The following is a 22791-nucleotide window of genomic DNA, read 5'->3' on the forward strand; positions in this document are numbered from 1 at the left end:
ATAGGGATGGATAGTGTCTTTGTGGTAGTAGATAGGTTTGAATAATAAGATGAGCCACTTCATACCATGCAAGAATACACATGATTCAAGTGATGTTGTGAACCTATTATTCAAGGAGGTGGTTAGGGTACATGGCTTTCCAAGGAATATAATAGTTGTCAGAGATGTTAATTTTATGGGGCACTTTTGGAAGACCCTATGGAAGTGGCTTGGAAAAAACCTAGCACATAGCTCTACCTACCATTCTCAAACTAATAGTCAAACAAAGGTGATAAATATGGTATTGGGAAACCTATTAAAGTGCCTCACAAAGGAATATGGACAAAGTTGGGATCCCCAAGCTGAATTTGCATACAATGATAGCAAGAATAGGACAACATGGTTAATTCCTTTCCAAGTGGAGTATGACACTCACCCAAGAGGTATAATGGAGTTAAGGGAGCTACCTTCACATGAAAAGATCAATGGACAAGCTGATGAATTTGTGCAATCAGTGAAGGAGGTATATGATCAAGTGAAGTAAACTTTGATGGAAGCCAATTAGAAGTTGAAGGAGAAAAAGGATGAGAGGAGGAAACAGTTGCAATTTCAAGTAGGAGACTTGATGATGGTGCATCTCAACAATGTCAGGTTAAAAAAGGGAATCCCTAGCAAGTTGTAGATGAGGAGGATTGGGCCATGGAAGATCCTTCAGAAGTATGGACCCAATGCCTACAAAATAGATCTACCAAAGGACATGTCTCTTCCTCTAATTTTCAATTTGAAAGATCTATTACCATATAGAGGTCCTAAGATTGATGAGATAGAGTATTAGGAAGAGTTGAACAAGTATGTAGTGGACCTAAAGGTACTTGAAAAGAAGCAACCATAGGTTGAGAAGATCTTTTTTTCAAGGGTGAGGAAGAGCACAAGAATCATGGTCTACAAGGAGCATTTAGTGGAATGGATGGATTTACATATAGCTAAGGAAACTTGTATTGTTGAGGGTGATTTCAAGAAGCTAGGCATCAACAACAAGTTTTTCTCTCCACTAATACCTTAAACATCTTCATGCAAGGGGGGAAAGGTGCAAGATCACCTAGGGTAAGGTCAAACCCTAATTATAATTTTTTGGTTTTACATGGTATAACCAAAGATGGGGATAATAAGGACTAGTGAAAAATTCCCAAGTTTTTTATGAGGTTTGAGTTGATAGGTTTTGGTTTGGGCATCTAATTTTGTCAATTAGGTCCTAACAAGAGGATATTGCAAAAATTGCTTTAGGAGGAAAAATGAGGTAAAATTACATAAAAAGGTGAAAAAAGTGTGTAAATATGGATCTTAGATGTTCTAAGGTCATCCTAGGAGGTTTTACAACTTTCTTTTCAAGTTTGAATATTCTAGGAGCAAAATTACAAAAGTTGTCAAAAACTTGCATTGACAACTTTTAGGTAGTTTTTGTGAAAATAATGATATGGAAATTTATGGTTCAAACTATAGTCTATGACTAAGGATGAATTCTATTTAATACTTTTTCAACTTAGTGCCAAGAGTTGGATAGTTGGGTGTATGAACAACACCTCTAGTTGAATAATTTTTGAGCATATGAAGCATAGGATGATGTTTTGGGCATAATTTTGGATTGATTATGGAACTATTTTCAATGGGGTAGGATATTGTATATATTCCTTTAATATGTGTACAATTTTTTTGTTTTCAAATAAGCATATGATAAGGTTTGGAAAATTATTTGTTTTTAGTAACCTTGATGTTTAGTTTTTTGTTGCAAGAATGAAATGGGTTGTGGCTTGAATGTCCTTGGTCTAATCACCATGGCTCTTGGAGAACAAGAAATAGCCTCTATACATAATTTAAATATATTTTTTGTAGGTTGTGGTAGGCCAAATTCTATTTTTTTAAAGCAATCCCTAGGCAAGAATACAAGCTTGGCAAGGTGCAAGGAGATGCTTCTGAAGAGTTCTTGAGATGAACAAATGATTGGCATGGGTCAATATTGAATTGGTATTGTATGAGAAATTTTTGAAGGAAGAAAAACTAAAAGGGTAAGGTTAGGTCTATATTTTTTTGCTTGTGGATAAGAAAACACTAGCATTGCCCTCAAAACTCTTAAAAGTAGGGTTTTCTGAATCTATATTGTATAGACATTTCTAGAACCCTAGACCTTAAAAATATTCAAGGGTTGGTCATAGGGAAAAAAATTATAGTGTACACCAAGGAGAATTATTAAGGGTTTTTTTGACTTATAGCTCTTCCCTTGTTTTGAGGCTGGCTAATAGGGGCTCTTAGGGCTACAAGGCCTAACTAGTCAATTTGGTGATTTGGGTGAGAGAAACTTAAAAGAATGGAATAGAATGATGGGGAAAACCTTAGTAGGAAGGTTTAATCTTTTTTTTGAGAAACTTTGTGCTCTTAGGGTAGTATTGTAAATCTTTGCCATAGAATGCATTTTAGGTGAATTGGGAGAATCAAATTGAAATTTTAATTGGTGGGTATGTTTATTGGAGAATGGGGATTGCAAAGGGATCCTCTAAGCTAGGTTTAAGAGAGAAAACCCTGTAGTGGGCTAGGAGTATCTTGGGAAGATCTAGAAAGCTCTTAATCAAGAAAGCTCCCCATTTGATGCAGAGCCCTCTGTATTTATCTTCAAGGAATCTTAGTTCAACTCAAAGGATTCACAATAGGCTGGTACACCCTCAAGTAACCAAGAAAATCTCAAAGATTACAACAAAGAACCCTGACATTATACACCAATAAAGACAACATCTTGACTCACATAATCAGATTTCTATGTCTGATTGCATTGTTCATAACTTCAGTTCTAAATATCTTCTTGAAAAAAACTTTGGAGGAATTTTTCCAAACTAGGTATAGTAAAATATATTCAAAGATGGTACTCATATAATAAACCAATTATAAGTTATGGTCTTTGTATCAGGACCCATTTTCTCTGTCATAAACCAGAACCAAAACTGGTAACCCTACCTAGGGCATCACATAACGTTCACAAAACAAATTCAAATAACCCCAAACCAATTCCAAATCATCCATTTGTGAGTCTAGTTTCCAAATCTCTAATCCATTAATTTTATCCAATACATAAATAAATGTATAAGCACAAATTTTTGCCTACAACACCATTGAAGGCATTTAAAAACTAGTTTTCACTCAAATCTTCATAACTTTCACAAATCTATATAAAAACAACCCAAAAAAAAAGGAAATGAAATTTAATTCATGTATCTTTCCAATGAATATTTTTATAGGTCTTTATTTTCTAAAATATTCTTGTACCAAATGTTTCAATCTGACTGCAGTTGGGCATTCTCAAATCTGCAATTTACAAGCTTTGCCAAAACCTGCATAACTTCTTCATTTATAAATGAAGCAAATCCAAACCAAAGAAAAAAGAAAGGTTATTCACTTCTCTATCCAAATATACAAAATTTACATGATTTCTAGGCTGTACATCAAAACACTAAAACTGAAGAACAATCAAAATAACAACTTAGGATATTACCAAATTTCTTTCAAAATGTATCTCTTCCTTTCATTCATGCTTTGGTTAGACCTTACATCCATTTTTATAGATTTTTTAGTTGGTTATAACTTCCAAACCACCCTTTAAACCAACCCATTACATTCTTTTGACCCTTTTGCATTCTTGACAATGTTTTATGCATTTTATGCATTTTTTTACATTACAACTTTCATACAAACCCAACCTAGACCAACAGTATGACTCAAATGACTTTAGATGGATGATAATAGATCCATTCACCAATTAAATAAATATTTTTACATTATTTATCATATTAAGACCTCCTTTGACAACTTATTACAAATGGCTTCTCTAGCTTTTATATCTTTGTCTTCTTGAAATTTAGGTGGCTCTGCACCATACTCCCAACCTTGAAAAGTTTCCAAGTCCCTTGGAAACATGGAATCAATAACCTGCAAGAAAAAATATTAGATCGAAATCCTCATCTTTTCCTTTGACTCTTCACCATCATCACTGGATCGATGCCTCCTCCACTTTCCTATCTCTTTCACTAATGACTCCCATCAATGGAATTATGTTGCTTGCCTCTATGGTGCTTCTCATTCCTCAGTCCACTCCTCCATGCTGCATCACAACCTCTTGTCCCTCACCTGGGAGTCCCATCATGCCTCTCTCCCTAGTCTATTGGCAACACACAAAGGACCATCCTCTCTGGCCTTGGATCATCTCCTATGATCCTTTGGTAGACCTCTCCTGTCCACCCATTGCAGCTGAGTGAACCGGCACCATTCTGCAACCACAAACCTCAAAACAAGAATCCAAAATAACCCAACATTGCCTGGTGTAGATCATATTCCATCTACACGCTCTGAATCTTCTAAGCTCTTATACCAATCTAATGCAGAGCCCTCTATATTTATCTTCAAGGAATCTTAGTTCAACTCAAAGGATTCACAATAGGCTGGTAAACCCTCAAGGAACCAAGAACATATCAAATATTACAACAAAGAACCCTGACATTATACACCAATAAAGACAACATCTTGACTCACACAATCAGATTTCTATGTCTGATTTCATTGTTCATAACTTCAGTTCTAAATATCTTCTTGAAAAGTTTTTTGGAGGAATTGTTCCAAACTAGGTATAGTAAAACAGTTTCAAATATGGTACTCATCCAATAAACCAATTATAAGTTATGGTCTTTGTATCAAGACACATTTTATCTGTCATAAACCAGAACCAAAACTGGTAACCCTACCTAGGGCATCACATAACGTTCACAAAACAAATTCAAATAACCCCAAACCAATTCCACATCATCCATTTGTGAGTCTAGTTTCCAAATCTCTAAGCCATTAATTTTATCCAATACATAAATAAATGTATAAGCACAAATCTTTTCCTGCAACACCATTGAAGGCATTTAAAAACCAGTTTTCACTCAAATCTTCATAACTTTCACAAATCTATATAAAAACAACCCAAAAAAAAGAAAATGAAAGTTAATTCATGTATCTTTCCAATGAATATTTTTAGAGGTCTTTAGTTTTCAAAATATTCCTGTACCAAATGTTTCAATCTGACTGTAGTTGGGCATTCTCAAATCTGCAATTTACAAGCTTTGCCAAAACCTACATAACTTCTTCATTTCTAAATGAAACAAATCCAAACCAAAGCCAAAAGAAATTTTATTCACTTTTCTATCCAAATATACAAAATTTACATGATTTCCAGGTTGTAAATGGTCATACAAGACCTAGAACCAACACTAAAACTGAAAACCAATCAAAATAACAACTTAGGATATTACCAAATTTCTTTCAAAATGTATCTCTTCCTTTCATTCATTCTTTGTTTCGACCTTACATCCATTTTTATAGATTTTTTAGTTGGTTATAACTTCCAAACCACCCTTTCAACCAACCCATTACATTCTTTTGACCCTTTTGCATTCTTGACAATGTTTTATGCATTTTTTTACATTACAACTTTCATACAAACCCAACCTAGACCAACAGTATGACTCAAATGACTTTAGATGGATGATAATAGATCCATTCACCAATTAAATAAATATTTTTACATTATTTATCATATTATTACAACTTATTACAAATGGCTTCTCTAGCTTTTATATCTTTGTCTTCTTGAAATTTAGATGTCTCTACACCATACTCCCAACCTTGAAAAGTTTCCAAGTCCCTTGGAAACATGGAATCAATAACCTGCAAGAAAAAATATTAGATCAAAATCCTCATCTTTTCCTTTGACTCTTCACCATCATTACTGGATCGATGCCTCCTCCACTTTCCTATCTCTTTCACTAATGACTCCCATCAATGGAGTTATGCTGGTTGCCTCTATGGTGTTTCTCATTCCTCAGTCCACTCCTCCATGCTGCATCACAACCTCTTGTCCCTCACCTGGGAGTCCCATCATGCCTCTCTCCCCAGTCTATTGGCAACACACAAAGGACCATCCTCTCTGGCCCTGGATCATCTCCTATGATCCTTTGGTAGACCTCTCTTGTCCACCCATTGCAGCTGAGTGAACCGGCACCATTCTGCAACCACAAACCTCAAAACAAGAATCCAAAATAACCCAACATTGCCTGGTGTAGATCATATTCCATCTACACGCTCTGAATCTTCTAAGCTCTTATACCAATCTAATGCAGAGCCCTCTATATTTATCTTCAAGGAATCTTAGTTCAACTCAAAGGATTCAAAATAGGCTGGTACACCCTCAAGGAACCAAGAACATATCAAATATTACAACAAAGAACCCTGACATTATACACCAATAAAGACAACATTTTGACTCACACAATCAGATTTCTATGTCTGATTGCATTGTTCATTACTTCTGTTCAAAATATCTTCTTGAAAAAATTTTTGGAGAAATTGTTCCAAACTAGGTATAGTAAAATATTTTTAAATATGGTACTCATCCAATAAACCAATTATAAGTTATGGTCTTTGTATGAAGACACATTTTCTCTGTCATAAACCAGAACCAAAACTGGTAACCCTACCTAGGGCATCACATAACGTTCACAAAACAAATTCAAATAACCTCAAACCAATTCCACATCATCCATTTGTGAGTCTAGTTTCCAAATATCTAAGCCATTAATTTTATCCAATACATAAATAAATGTATAAGCACAAATCTTTTCCTGCAACACCATTGAAGGCATTTAAAAACCAGTTTTCACTCAAATCTTCATAACTTTCACAAATCTATATAAAAACAACCCAAAAAAAAGAAAATGAAAGTTAATTCATGTATCTTTCCAATGAATATTTTTAGAGGTCTTTATTTTTCAAAATATTCCTGTACCAAATGTTTCAATCTGACTGTAGTTGGGCATTCTCAAATCTGCAATTTACAAGCTTTGCCAAAACCTGCATAACTTCTTCATTTCTAAATGAAATAAATTCAAACCAAAGCCAAAATAAATTTTGTTCACTTATCTATCCAAATATACAAAATTTACATGATTTCCAGGCTGTAAATGGTCGTACAAGACCTGGAACCAACACTAAAACTGAAAACCAATCAAAATAACAACTTAGGATATTACCAAATTTCTTTCAAAATGTATCTCTTCCTTTCATTCATGCTTTGGTTCGACCTTACATCCATTTTTATAGATTTTTTAGTTGGTTATAACTTCCAAACCACCCTTTCAACCAACCCATTACATTCTTTTGACCCTTTTGTATTCTTGACAATGATTTATGCATTTTATGCATTTTTTTACATTACAACTTTCATACAAACCCAACCTAGACCAACAGTATGACTCAAATGACTTTAGATGGATGATAATAGATCCATTCACCAATAAAATAAATAGTTTTACATTATTTATCATATTAAGACCTCCTTTGACAACTTATTACAAATGGCTTCTCTAGCTTTTATATCTTTGTCTTCTTAAAATTTAGGTGGCTTTGCACCACCATCAAGGGCTCTGATAAGGGTCACTTTCCATTGTTTCAAGATTTATCAATAAGAGTTGGAATACCTATGTCTACTGGACATAAGCTATCTAAGAATGATGAGTCAAAATAGGTAAATTAGACTACATATAGACATATTATTGGGAAACTTTAGTATGTTGTACATAAGACCTAATATTTCATTGGAAATTGGCATGGTTGCAGTACTCTACAAATCCAAAATCCCATAGAAAATCATATAATGGCAATCAAAAGAATTATTAGATATATAAAAGGCACTCAAGACTATGGTATATAGTACATGAAAGGAGGAACCTTCAATTTTAAATCCTTTACTAATATTTATTGGGCTAGAAGTATTGATGATAAGAAGAGCACTAGTCAAGGAGCATTTTTTCTTGGAAAGAGGTTAGTATCTTGGACAAGAAAAAGGAAGAATTTCATCTCTCAGTCTACAATAGAAGAAAAATATCTTGTTGTAGTAGTTAATTTCTCCAAAATAATGTAGATCAAGAAAATATTAGTAGGAATAAAGGAAGAAATCAAGGATCTAGTGGTTATGTATTGTGATAACACAATTTCAATCAATATATCTAAAAATCTAGTGATACGAACCAAGACCAAGCACATTACAATCAAGTATCATTTTTTCAAAGAATTAGCTCAAGATAAAGAGGGTCATATTAGAATATATGTTAACACAAAGGAGTAGGTTGTTGACATTTTTAGTAAACCATTACCAAAGGATGCATTTTTTTATCCAAGAAGAAGTCTAGGGGTCATTCCCCTATCTGATGATCACTAGAGTAAAAATTATTGATGCATCAACCAAAATTCTTTGAAGATCTATCAAGTTTACACAAAGAATTCAAAGCTTGATGTATATGAATCATTACATTAGGTACATTGCAAAATCACTATGTCAAGTCTTTGGCATTTGATGTTAAAGAGGGAGAGAATCATGTCATATATTCATTAAGGAAGAGATTGGTGTAATCAAAGAAGAATCAAAGGTAGTAATTTGTAAGATGGTGAACTTGATTTGTTGGAGTCTGAAGATAAGATGGTAGGGGGAGAATCTCAGAGGAAGTTCTCATGGATGGATGGAGAATTAGGCTAGAAATAAGGATATTATAAAATATTACAAATTATTTTGATTCCTCAAAGTTTTCTTTTCTTAATGACATTTTATGTTTCTAATAATGCCAAAGAGGTAGATTTCTAATAGCAATAATTGAATTCTATATTTTCATTAATATTACACAAATTTTATACTCTAACCATGCACTACTAGTTGGAACCAAGTTTAGAAGACTCCAATATCAACTGAGCATAAGTTCAAAAGAAGAAAAGTTTAGGGATTCCTATGCAAACCAAGTCAGGTTGATTACCAAAGGAGTTCACTATAAACCAAGTCAAGTTGATTACCAAGGAACTTAGTTGTAACTGAGTGACCTTGTTTTCTAGTCTTAGCCAACCTACAATAGATTAGTTTTATTTATTACTTGGTTTATAAAATCTGACTCCTTAGATGTTATTTGTTTAATTGAAAGGGTATTCAAGGCAACTTGACTTTGGGTTTTATATATATGAAAGGTGAAGATGTGGATTGAAATATGTGAAAGTGGAGAAGAAGATAAGATGCAAATAAGGAAGGATATCTAATTTAGAGCATAGTATCCAAGGAGCTACAAAGAATATTCTAATCTAGGAGGATCTAGAGCATAAGTTAGAATAGTGATCTAAATTTTTAATTTAGTTGCTTTGTCAATTAGGTCAATCATTGTTACTCTCTAACAATTATAGCAATCAAGAAATGTCTTAATGGAGTTAACTTAATAATCATTTTGTAAATCTTCTAACAAGGTGGCATTTCTAGATTGAAGTGCCTTAAGACCTCTAACAAGGCTACTCCTAATAGGGTGATATAAATCCTTTAATGGGGTCACATCTAGCATTGTGTTTTGTATCCTTTAATATGGTTGGCTGCTAATTGGGCACAATTTAGAAGACTGAAAGTTGTAACTAGTTGCATTGGTGGTTTTCCCAAATTGGGTTTCCACATTATATCTTGATGTCTCATGTGCTTGTGTTATTTTTCTTATTGGTTTATCTTTCTGTAGCTAGGTTACTAAAGGTCAATGCACATCATTCTCTTAAGATTGCTTTGTTAACCAGTTACAATGAATATCTACTTCTAATCAAGATGTGAGTTAAAAGGAAGTTTGTATTGACATCTAAATGATTTGGAATTTTTCTAGTTATAATTGATTCACTCCTCCCCTCTCAATTACTCCTAGATTATATTTCAAATAATTACAATGTGCATTATTTTCACTATTATTTTTTATATAGATTCCTTTGATTAACTATAAAATATACATATTGGCATATTTCCATTGATATATATTGTGCACATCTAGGTTGGCAATAGAGGTTTTCAAATACTTTGTAAAAGTTTTCTATTGACATAAGTATTATGAAGAATTTGATATTTTTTGAGCAAGGTCCTTTTAGACCTTACTAGGAAATTATTGATCCATTCTTTTCTTCTTCTTTTTGGTATTCATAAGTCTGTTGTAATAAATTTTGTTTGCTACATTCTTTTTTGAGTCCATTCTTGTAGCATAAAGTATAAGTTTTTTTTATTACTTTGATCAAATTTATACAAATTAGAAGAGTCTTGTAATAAAAACAATGAATGTATAGTAATACTAACATGTACATGAATCAATTCATGAGAAGATTTCCATTTCAATTATGATAAGATACAAATATATAGCATTGTAGTCAATCTCTAAAGATTTCTATTTTACACATTACAAGATACAAAAAATTAGAGTTTTAGTCAATCTCTATTGATTGATATATTAAAAAGAAACATAAGTATTAAGTAGTTGGAAAATAAGTGTGGAAAAATAAATTACATATTATGAAATAATAACAAAAATGACCAATCTATAGAGGTATTATTTTTTTTCCAAAACAATTATGTCTTCACTGCAACATCATTAGCTTACTAGCAAAATAATTAATTTCTTCATTCTTCATTGCAGCATCATTAGTTCACAATAAAGCTAGTGTGATGTAGGAGCATCCTGGGTGTAAGGGAAATCTTACATCACCCAAAAATATTTTATTTTTAGATTTTTCTATTTTAATAAGGGCTAGTAGATAGGGTGATTACTATTCATGGGAACTTACTATTTGATGTAAAGCTTGCAACCAAAAGCACCTATTCACTCTCCAAATCCCAAACAACACTTCAACCTTCCTCAATGATTTCAAACTAATCAAAAGGATTATTAAAAAAGGTATTCTCTACTTTGCAAGTGGACTCCACTCTTTTCAAGCCTAACCCTCAAACCTAGGGTCCTTGACAAACTTAGATCAACTACAACTTTTAGGGACTCCCTTTCTCTAGTAGGCCTAATAAGGAAAACTCTTCCTTTATGGTTTTATAACTCCACTCTCCTAGTAGAAAGTACTTACATGGACCTAACCTAACAAGGCTCTCCCAACTTTGGAGTTCTCACACATCCAATATATAATTTGCATAATTGTTACCAACATTCCTAATAGGCGTAATACTTGTTTTCTCTGTCGAACTCCCAAACTTCCCAAAGGAAAAAAATATCTTTTTATCTTTTTGGATACCCCTTAACATCCTCTTAAATATTCCAAGATATTAGGCTTTGAATTTGCTCCAGCACAAACTAAAAATCACATTGAGTCGCAGACCTAATTTACCAGAATAGGTTGGGTTAACAATGGAAGTGTAAGAAAATTAGTTCATAAACCCAACTCCACCCCTTGGAAATATTCTTCTTATCCAAAAAATCCAACTATGCCCTTCACCTAGGTCAAATCAACTAGTTTGGGAGCCTGAACCTTCCTTCTTCAAATCTAGACTAGACATATGACAATGTTCAGTCTAGGGCTTGCTGGTAAATTTTGAAAACTTGCACCTATACCTATGGGTCTCTGCCATCATTAAGTAGCCTCTCCAAAATTTCATTCCCCAAAGGGGCATTGGAATACCACAATGAAATTGCAAGTTAGGAGGACATCTTTGTGAAACCTTCAGATTTAGGGCAATTTAGACTTACCTCTATAAAAACTATTATAACTCCTAGCACAAATTAGATACAGACTTCAAAAAAAATGAAATAGAAAATTGATTCACCCCTCTATCCAACCATGCCAAAATTTTACTCCTACCAATCCATGTAGGCCATATAGAAATGAAAAAATAGAGAAAATGACTAAAATTCTGAGTTTTTATTAGTGGTTGTTGTTCACCTATCCGTACAATGGGTTTCTCTCCATGTAGAAACCTTAAATAGATGTTTACTAATGGTCAAAACCACTTTTTGAATGGTTATTAAGACCATACAACCTCTTTTTAGTTTAACAACATTTTTTTGCAAAAAAATTTTGTTTAGCAACTTTTTGCACTTTTTGCAATTTTTAACCTTTTGACAAATTTTGTTCTAATTACCCACCTATGCTTCAAAATCATATCAAATGATTACTAAGACATGTAAAACCTCCTAGGAAACAAAAAATTCCTTATTCCCTCCTACAATAACCTAAATTGACTAAAATTGGCCTTTGGTTCAAATGGCATCCTGGTTTATAATGGTACCAAGGATCCATTTGACCTTACATGTGGTCTTGTCTCTAAAATTCCTTCTAGACTCCATTACCTAACCTATTATCATGCAACTTTTTCTTTTTGCCTTACACCACTATTTTTAGAAAGTTTTTCATACGAGCTTGAAATTTTCTAATTTTCTATAGGAAGGTTCATTTTAGAGTTGTAAGCCTACCATAAAAATCTCATTCCTCAAGAATTAGTATCATAGATGTTATTATAGATTTTTGGTGGAAAATTTTGTAGAAAAATCTTAAGGCTCACTATTGGAGGCCCTAGAATGCAAAGATGAGGTCTAAAAATTCAATAGAAGGGCACTAGCACAATTTTGGGCCTATAGATCTAGACTTGGCATTTCTTAAAAGTGGTTATATTAGGCAATTGAAGCAATGGTTCATGAGCTATGGCCTTCAAAAGTTGGGATACCAAAATTTCTAGAATAATTTGTCAAAGATGTATTTGGCTGAGTATATGCATATTCTTAGGGTCTATTAGCCTTAGGCATTAATTTTGACCATCTAGAACCTTTCTGAGTGGAATAAAGCTACCTATTTAATGAAGGCCCAAAAATTGTCTAGGGGAGCTTTGGGTGATAGTTCGCAACTTGTCTTGCAAATTATTGTATTGAAGGCACCCATGTGGGTTAGCACATTGTACTTATGAATTGTATAATTTGACATTTGTGGTGCAAATAAAAAGTCCATATTTTGTTCTCATATTTTATGTTGTTTCTACGTTTCTATTATGAGTTATGGTATTAAGGGAAGCTCTATGTATCATAGTGAAAGGTTTTTTCAAATGTTTAAAATAACTAAGAGGGGGAGGTCAATCATTTATCCAAGGTCCATATGTAATAATTGAACAAAAAAACACTTAAACAACTTTAGATCCTAATATCCATTAGCTTGACCTCTTAGTAAACTTTCAATAGCATGAACTAACAGTCTATTATCCTAAATATAATAAATGTGTAGATGTAATTATTAATATTAAATCATCACAAATAACATCCATACAAGTTTTACACTAGGATTTAATGGGAAACCCCAATTTGGGATAAACCACTACTAACATGTCACCAATCTTTTACTCTTCTAAAGTGAGTTTTGTTAGGAGCTAAACCTATTAAAGGTTACAAAACACACTGTTAAATGTGACCTTTTTTGAGAGTTCAATCATCCTAATAGAAGTGGTCTTGTTAGAGGAATTTAGTAGATCCATTAGAATTCCACCTTGATTACAGGATTTTCATACGACTGTTAGGTCAACCTTGATTTAAAGGATTTCTAACTAATATAATTATTAGAAATTAACAACAAGTTTTCATCTAGAAAATACAACTCACTCTGCAAATATAGATCTTATTTTGGCTCAAAAAATTGATCGACTAACTTGCCTTCATTTTCATCCTGGTCTCTGATTTCCTTGGAAACTATTCAAGCAGTCACACTTCACCTCTTCTCAATTCCTCTTAGGCTTCTTCTTAAGTTTTCCAATTAGTAACATAAAAAATTATGCTTATGTAGATATCTTAATATCATTTTTTAATTCATCATCTATCATATATGTATGACTAATACAACACTTAGTCCTTCTTCCTTCACTACTACTTTAGGCAACTCCTAAAGTAGGACTATTTGCATTAACTTGTAGGATATTCTAGTCAACATTATATGTAGAGCACCATCTAGGATCATGTAGCCTTGTCTAGAGGAATCATGCCTAACTTACCTCTTATATATTCATGATCATCCTTAGGTAAGGGTTTAGTGAGAATATCAACTATTTTGTCCTTAGTAATCACATACTCCAATCTCACTTCTTTTTCTTGAACTAGGTCTCTCACGTAATGATGCTTGATATGAATATGCTTAGGTTTTGTCTATATTGTAGGATTATTTGATATCTTAATAGCACTAGAGTTATCAAAATATATAATAGATAGGTTAGTAAAATCTTCCTCCATACCTTTCAACAATTTCTTCATCCATATGATGTTTGAAAAATTCATTAGTGCTAACACATATTCAACATAAGTTGTTGATTGAGAAATGCAGTTTTTCTTCATGCTTGTCCATGAAACTAGTTTCTTTCCTAGAATAAATGCTCCTCCACTAGTATTTTTTCTATCATCAGCATTTCCTACCCAATTAGAACCATTAAACACCTTCAATTCAAAATTATCCTTCTTCTTGTAATACAATCCATAGTGTTTGATTCCTTTTAGACATCTTAGTATCGCTTTCACTACCATCATCAGATTCTCCTTAGGAATTATAGAAAATCTTGCAACTATCCCAACTACTATGCAATATTAGGTCTACTATGAACATCATATTGTATTTTTTCAATCATTGATCTATACAATCTTCGGTTCACATTAGTAGAATGATCATTCTTAGATCACTTATGTCCAGTTGGCATAGGTCTACTAACTAGTCTTAAATCTTCCATTCCAAATATTTTAAATATCTCCTTGATTTATTTGGATTGAGGGATAAACATTCCTTGCTTTATTTGATATACTTGTAATCCAAAAAGTAATTTTATCTCACCAAACATGGACATTTTAGATTCCTTCATCTCATCAACAAATAATTTGCATAATGCTTCCTTTCCTCCAAATATGATATCATCAACAAAGATTTAAAATAGAAGTACCTCAATATTTTAACCATTCTTCAATTTTATATTTTTTTAGCATTAGTTCTTGCAAAACTATTCTTCACCAAATAATTGTGCAATCTTTCATACCATTCTCTAGGGGCTTGTTTCAAACCATATAAAGCCTTCTACAACTTGCATACCATATTCTTCTTGTTGGTGTCTATAAATCCTTCTTGCTTCTCTATGTAGACTTCTTCAAGTATTCTATTTATAAATGTAGATTTGACATCCATCTAGCATACCTTAAATCCTTTATAAGAATAATATGCAAGTAGTGTTCTAACTCCTTCCAATCTTACGATAGGGGATAATGTTTCTCTATAGTCGATTCCTTCTTCTTCTGCATATCCTTTGCATACCAATCTAGCCTAATTATTTTTTACTTTATCTTTCTCATTCAACTTGTTCTTGAATACCCACTTTGTTCCAATAGCATTTTTTTCTTTAGGTCTAGGTAATAGTTTCCCTATTTTGTTCTTTTCTATCTTCTCAATTTCCTTATTCATTGCTTTAATCCAATCTTCATTCTCCAAAGAATCTTTTCAATAGTTGGGCTCAAACTTGAAAATTAAACATGTTTCACTTTTGAGACTTTTCCTTGTCATAACACCATATCTTTTTATCCCAATGATTTTATCATGTGCATAAAGTCTTCTGACATATTTTTCTAGTATGTATTCTTCTCTCTTCTTCTATAGGTTCATCTTGAAAAAATATTTCAATATCATTTTCTCTCTCTTGTTTATGTATTGGTTCATGTTTTTATTGTGTGGCATTGCCTTCCTAATATTTGATTCCCTCTACCTATGAATCAACATCATTTTTTTTTTGTTTGGCACCCATAGTCTACTACTTAGGAACTTGTTATTGCAACTCAATATTCCCATTTTTTTGTTGACTTGGAGCTTTTTTCTCATGTTCAAGTGGGGTGTTGGGATCACCATCATTCACATATATGAATTTGATGTAGTTTTTAGGTTATTCCTTGCATTCCACTTTATTCTTCTATGTATACTCATCAACTTTCACATTTGTACTTTCCATAACTTTGTTAGTGTTAGAGTTCAAACACTTAAATAAGATTTTCTCTTAATGGAATAACATAGGAATATGTCTTCATCACTTTTAGCATCAAGTTTTCCATTACTATCATCCTTAAGTATATAGCATTTTCTTCAAAGAACTTTAAAATACTTTACATTGTGTTCATATCCATACTATAATTCAAAAAGTGTAATGTGTGTACCTTTCTTGACTTGCACACTATTAAAAGTATAAAGTGGTGTACTTAAAACTTCTCCAATATGTTGGTGATACATTTTTATCCATCATTAGTGTTCTATCACAATCCATGATCGATCTATTTCTCCTTTCAACTATTCTATTTTGAGGAGGGGTCCTAGGTGCTGATGTATGTCTTTTGATTCCTCTATCATTGCAAAATTATTAAATTCATTGGAAATGAATTATCCACCTTTGTCAGATCTCAAGAATTTCAAACTTTTTCCTATCTTCTTTTCAACTCTAGCCAAATACCACTTAAATAACTAAAAATCATCAGAGTTTCCTTCAAGAAACATCATAGTCATCATTTTAGAATAGTCATAAATAAATAGAGTGAAATATTTGTCTCCAAAATAGCTTTGAACACCAATAGATCCACATAGGTCAGTAGAAACCAATTCCAAAATATCATCAGATGAATATGTCTTGCTCTTAAAATTGGATTCTCATTTTTCTCAATTGACATTGTTTACACATAACATTATCAATTTTCTTTAGTTTAGGAAATCCTCTTACTCTTTTCATCTTACTAATGTTAACTAAATTGTCAAAATTTACATGACATGACCTCTAGTAACATAAAAAAATATATTCATACTATGCAAAGAAATATTTCTCATTAGAAAAATCTTGGTAGAAAAATTTACCTCCTCTTTGATCATCAATTCCAAGAATTTCACCATCTACATCAAATTCTTGGCCTTCCTATGATGGAATTCAACAGTGTATGCTAATTTGTTCAACTGTGAAACACTCAAAAAGTTACAGTTAAGTCCTTCAACCCAATAAATATTTTCACACTTAATCTTATTAGTTGGTTATTCTAATCCTTTACCTTTCGAAAGATATGGTACATCATTAACCAACTAAATAGAGCTACCCTTGTATGGTCCAATGTTCTCAAATTTAGTTTTCTCCAATCATGTGATTTGAACAACTACTATCAATTATCCACCTATCACTTTTATTTACATATGAGATTAATGTAACTTTCTCATCTTCGTTATAATCTTCTTTCATAGCAACATAGACAATTTATTCATCATTACTTTCATATTCACTATTAGTTTCTTCTTGAGAAATGTAACAAGATTTCTTACATTTTACTTTGCATTCCTTGTCTCTCTTGTTGTCTCCATCATCTCTTCTTTCTTTGTACTTTCTTTCCCTCTTTTCATCCTTGTCTTCTCTATCAAGACATCTTACAGCAATATGACCAACTTTGTTACATGAAAAATAGGTTATAGGAAGTTTACCTTTGTATTTTTCTTTTCCTCTTGGAAGTCTTTTAGCCATCAGTGCATCAAGCTCATCAATTTAATCATCAGAAGTATTGCTATCACTTTTCACATATTTTCCTTTTTATTTCGTGCTAAGAGTCAATTTTTATTTAAAATCAGATTCATTAGAGGTAGGAGTGAAGTTATCAAAATTTGATATCTCAAAAGTAAAAATCATACCAATCACACCTTATAGAGTTAAGTCATTACCTAGAGTACATCTTAGTTCTTGTACTGTAAAAACCATAATAGCATAAATAGGAAGCAGAGCTCTTAATATCTTACTAATTAGAGTTTCAGCATTAATATTTTCATTGGCTCCTCTTATAGAATTTACAACCTCTTTTATTCTTCCACAATAATAGACTATATTCTCACCTTATGTCATTCTCATTTCATCAAACTTACCTCTCTAGCTTTCTAATTTTTCTCTCAAGACATTAAGATTGTCTCCTCCATAGATGGTTTGTAGTGTGTCCCACATCTCCTTATAATTCTTATAGATTTTAGTGTAATCAAACTTGACAAAACTTAGGGTTGATATGATCTCCAACATATCTTGGTTGTGTTCTTGCTTCTCTTTCAATTGCTAAGCTATTAGAGGGATTGTTGTTATCTCCACATATGCATTCTCCACAAAATTTATTTCTCCTTCTCCAATTCCTACTAGATCTAGCTTGTCCAAACTTTTATATGCAGGGAAGTTCTCTTTGTTCAACCTTGGGCCCTCCTTTTGTACATCTTGGTCTTTAGCTTCAAGTACCTTCAAACTTTTCTCTACAAGAACCGATACTCTTATATGAATTGTTAAAATGTATAGAATAACTGAGAGGGGGAGTGAAAAAGTTATCCAAGGTCCAGATGTACCAATTGAATAAACAAACACTTAAAAAACTTCAAATATGAGAATACATTAGCTTAGCCCCTATAGTACACTTTTAGTAACATAAAATAGTAGTCTACTATCCTAAATATAATGGACTTGTAGAACGTATTTATTAATAGTAAATCATCACAAATAACATCCACACAAATTTGGCACTAGGATTTAATGTGGAAACCCAATTTAGGAAAAACCAATAATAACCCATCACCAATCTTTCACTCGTTTGAAGTGAGCTCTATTAGGAGCTAACCCTATTAAAGGATAAAAAACACACTCTTAAATGTGACCTTGTTAAAGGATTTAATGACTTTGTTAGGAGTTGTTAGATTATGGTGACTAATCAGGAAAGTACTATACATACTTCATAAATAGTGGCTGACATGGTAGCTAACATATTATGGCCGACATATGGTCGACATGTTATAACCCTAAAGTGGTATAATACTTGTATAAAAGGGTTTAGGGTTAAGTATTTTCATTATGTTGTGATGCGAAATTGGTTCTTGTGGTGGTATTGAGCTATAAGGGATTACAGATTGTAATAAGGTTGTAATCACTAGATTCTAATAAGATCAGACTTGCTATTTGGTGGATGTAGCCTAGGGATTGGGTGAACCATGTTAAATCTTGGTGCCTTGTGTTCATTTTTGTGTGATATATTATTATTTTTTATTGGTTATATTTGCATGTAGTTTTTATTTCTGTCTGTGGTTTATCCTAACAGGAGTGACCTTGTTAGAGCAATCTAGAGAATTCCATTAGAATGTCACCTTAATTAAAGAATTTACATATGACTATTAGGTCAACATTAATTGAAGGATTTCAAACTAATACAATGGTTAGAAAATAACAATAGGTTTTGATATGAAAAATATAGCTCATTTTGCAAATATAGTTCTTAGTTTAGTTTAAAAGTTGACCCACTGACTAGCATTCATTTTCATCTCAATTTTTGATTCACTTGGAAACCCTTCAAGAAAAATCATAGTTCACCTCTTCTTAATGCTTCTCATCCTTCTACTTAATTTCACTAATAAATAGAACCAAAAACTACTCCAACCTTATTAGATTATCCCTTGTATCTCCTGAAATAGGTAATTTCAATCTTCTTCCACTTAAACACCACTGTAGATCTTAGGCTTAGGTCAAGTTCATCGAATCCTTTCAAATTTCATCTTTTCTTTTCTCTTCTAGAAAATTCTCCAAACTTATCCTTGAATCCTTTCATAGAAACCCATAAACATTATTTCTCTTTATTTAAATATTCCAGGTCATCCATCACTATCCTCATAATGCTTTACATAATCCAATAAATTATCTTTGTCCACTAAAAATTACAATTTCTCATAAACTATCTAAACATTGTCCCTTAGCCAACACTGCGCTCTAACACTTGGTCATCACTTGGTTACTCAGTCACTACTAATTTTCTATTTGACACATATACTAATGCTTAGTCAATATTGATGCTCAGTCAATACTATTTATGCTCATCTTATATTGGCACTTGGTCGAAACTAGCATCACTCATCATTTACATTCATTTCCTTAATCTTTTTCTCTATTTCTCAATCAAGCCTATGCATTTGGTCAATCTCTGATCACTTCTTCAAGGCTCGAACATAACTCTCATCTTCACTTTCAACATGATTTAAACAATCTCTTTATCTTGTCAAAGTCTAACTAATCATGTGTCTATTGTAGTTTCTTCTCATAATTCAACCTTTCCTCTAGATTCTTTTGTTATGACCAACTTCTCAGCTCCTATTCATCCATCTTCTATATGTGACACTTCAAGTCAAATAGAAATCTATCTCACCAATAAGGTTTGATGTTAATGACAACATAACAATCATTCCAATTATGATTTCCAATAGGGTTCTAGCCCCTCCTCAATACTATCATTTGTTGGATTTCCTAGCTCCTCCTCTATACTATCTATTGTAGAATTCTCTAGGCTAGCTAAATCAACATGAGGAGTGATAGGATTCATATGCCCAAATATATTTTCATCTAAAATTCTACTAATTTGGAATTGTTTGATTGGATAATGAGGGGGGGGGGGTTTGGCTAAATAGTTTCTTGGTTGTTGTGAAAAGCACCATAGTCAGGGGATATAATGTTGTACATATCCCTCAAAATTTGATGGTGCTAAGGTAAGGGGGTTGATGGAGTACTGTGTTGGCCTAATCTATTTGCATTTTATTATGAAATACTACCATAAGAAAGTTTTTCATTATCTAGAGTAGGATATATAGGGGATATAATGTTGAAAATGTCACTTACAATCTAATGGTTTTCAAGAGAATTAATTAATGAGGAACTCCCCTCCCCACCATTTTTAAGTCCATTTTGTCTTCATTTCTTCCTAGCTTACCTTTTTTGCAATCCAATTTTTCTTTCTTTTTCAACTCCGTCTCCTTCTATTGTTGCATCTTTTCCTCTTGTTTCCCTTTTCTTATGATTTGTACTTCAAGTTTTTTATCATCTTTCCTCTTTCTCAAGTAAATTTGATGAATCTTATTTTCCTAAAATTTTTTATTCTTCCTTTCTTTTAATTCTTTAAGTTCAACCTTCTTTACTTCTTATTTCTCTTACAATGTTATGTACTCATTAGATGTAATTATTTGAGATTTTCTTCCAATATAGGAGTCATATTATTAGATTGACATGATCTCTTTGTAACCCTTTCAATTGGTAGCTTCAAAAAACTTCTTAATGATTCTTGACTACATAAAAATTGGTCATCTTCTATCTCAAAAGCTACAAATTTCTTCAATACATCTACATTATGTTTAGTGTAACCATCATCATCTTCATTATTTTCCAAATCTAAAGTTTACCAATTTTTGTTTCAGCATAATAATGAACCACCTCATCTCTTGGAATTGGAGATGGAGAAGAAATAGATAATGAAATATCTTCATTTTTAAATTCAATATACACTCCCAAATCATTTGCTCCTTTAACCCAAATAGGTGGATCAAAATATTTTAACAAACTCATTTCATCATGCATGTCATTTTCAAATTGTGTTTGGCTAATATGTGTTGGCGGGAATGCATCACCTATTGGTGAACTTGTGTTTCCATTTGGATCATCTTGATGTTGGTTTACAATTTGTGCCTTGACATTTCTCAATAGAATCACCTATTGTAATATATAGTCCACTAATATACTTGAAAGCGGGGGAGGAGGGGGGGCATGAATCAATTATAAAAGTACTATCATAAATAAAAACTTTAAATGTAATCTTGACCATATGAATAATATAAACTAAAACCACAACAAGATACTCATACACAATAACACTAGATATGTTAACTAGGGAAGCCCTTGATCTAAAGGAAAATTGATGGGGATGGTATGCACAAGGGGTAAGTGCACCAAATTGAGGTGCCAAAAACATGAGACATAAAGTTTTTATTTTTAAATTTTCAAAAGTGTGTATGCACTATAGTGCTCATGTACTTTGGCTTGGGCTCCACAAGTCTAAGTAGGAATTTTTATAAATGGGCTGCAAACCTGTGGCCCATTTTATACTTCTTCCATTTCTCCTCATAGTGGACACACAAATTGAAGAAATTGAAGAATTTTATCACCTACCTCCTCAAAATGCCTCCTTATCACCAAAGTTCAAGATCAAGATCACATCGTATGTTTTCTACTCTTGTTTTTGAATTATTTTGTAGATTTTTTCAATTTTTCTTTTATTTACTTAGATTGCAATTGGTTTCTTATTAGGAAATGTGAATAATGAACCACAAAATCCCTAGCCAAATCAAAAAAATCAAAACAAAACCCTCCACAAGATCCAAATCAAAACTCTCCAAACAAGAGCAATAAATTTTACAGACTACACCAATTGGAGGACCTTGTCCTGGCACGCAAGACAACATAATGAATGACATAGAAAGAGAAAAAAATGAATTAGGAGCACTCATTGGTAGGTTGAAAGATTGGGGACAAACCAATAAGATGAGAGCACAATTATCATCCTTCCTTGAGTTCATTATGATCCATGTACCTTTTGTTAGTGGTCAATTGGATATTTGGCATGTTAAGAGGGATCAACAAAGAAGATATTATGCAAACAAATTATCATATCAAGATGTATAAAAAAAATACCAAAAGGTAGCATTTGTGCATTTTTAAAAAAGTTTGGAGAACAAGATACTATTAAACATAGAACTAAAAGGTTCCCCATTCATTGGTCATACATGATGTTATTAGAAATAATTTTTGAGGTAGATGATGGATGGTCTTTAATGCCCCTCCCTACAATAATCACAAGGTTTCAATATATTTCTTATAGAAATTGTATTGTGAATTTGTCCTTGGGGAGATCCCTAATTATTTTGATATATTAGAATCTCAGGGTAGAGGTGGGGGTCATCATTTGAGAGGTCGGGGGCACATCGTGACCTTAATATAGTTAGGGCACCTATTGTCAAGCCACCGGGTGAGCATGTGATTATTCCTTTAGTTATGAAGGAACATGTAGAGACTAGAACTCTAAAGACTATTAATGCTTTAAAAAAAATTCT

The 22791-nt window shown here is 32.5% G+C and overlaps 1 pseudogene; it reads left to right on the plus strand.

Moving 5' to 3' along the window:
• The first annotated feature begins 427 nt into the window (after nucleotides 1-427).
• LOC149535631 (GDSL esterase/lipase At2g42990-like) overlaps nucleotides 428-22791 on the plus strand; it is a 109165-nt pseudogene continuing 86801 nt past the window's right edge.

Source organism: Cupressus sempervirens, chromosome 10, assembly GCF_028749045.1.
Source record: "Cupressus sempervirens isolate cs-2001-9-10 chromosome 10, ASM2874904v1, whole genome shotgun sequence".
Classification (NCBI taxonomy): domain Eukaryota; kingdom Viridiplantae; phylum Streptophyta; class Pinopsida; order Cupressales; family Cupressaceae; genus Cupressus; species Cupressus sempervirens.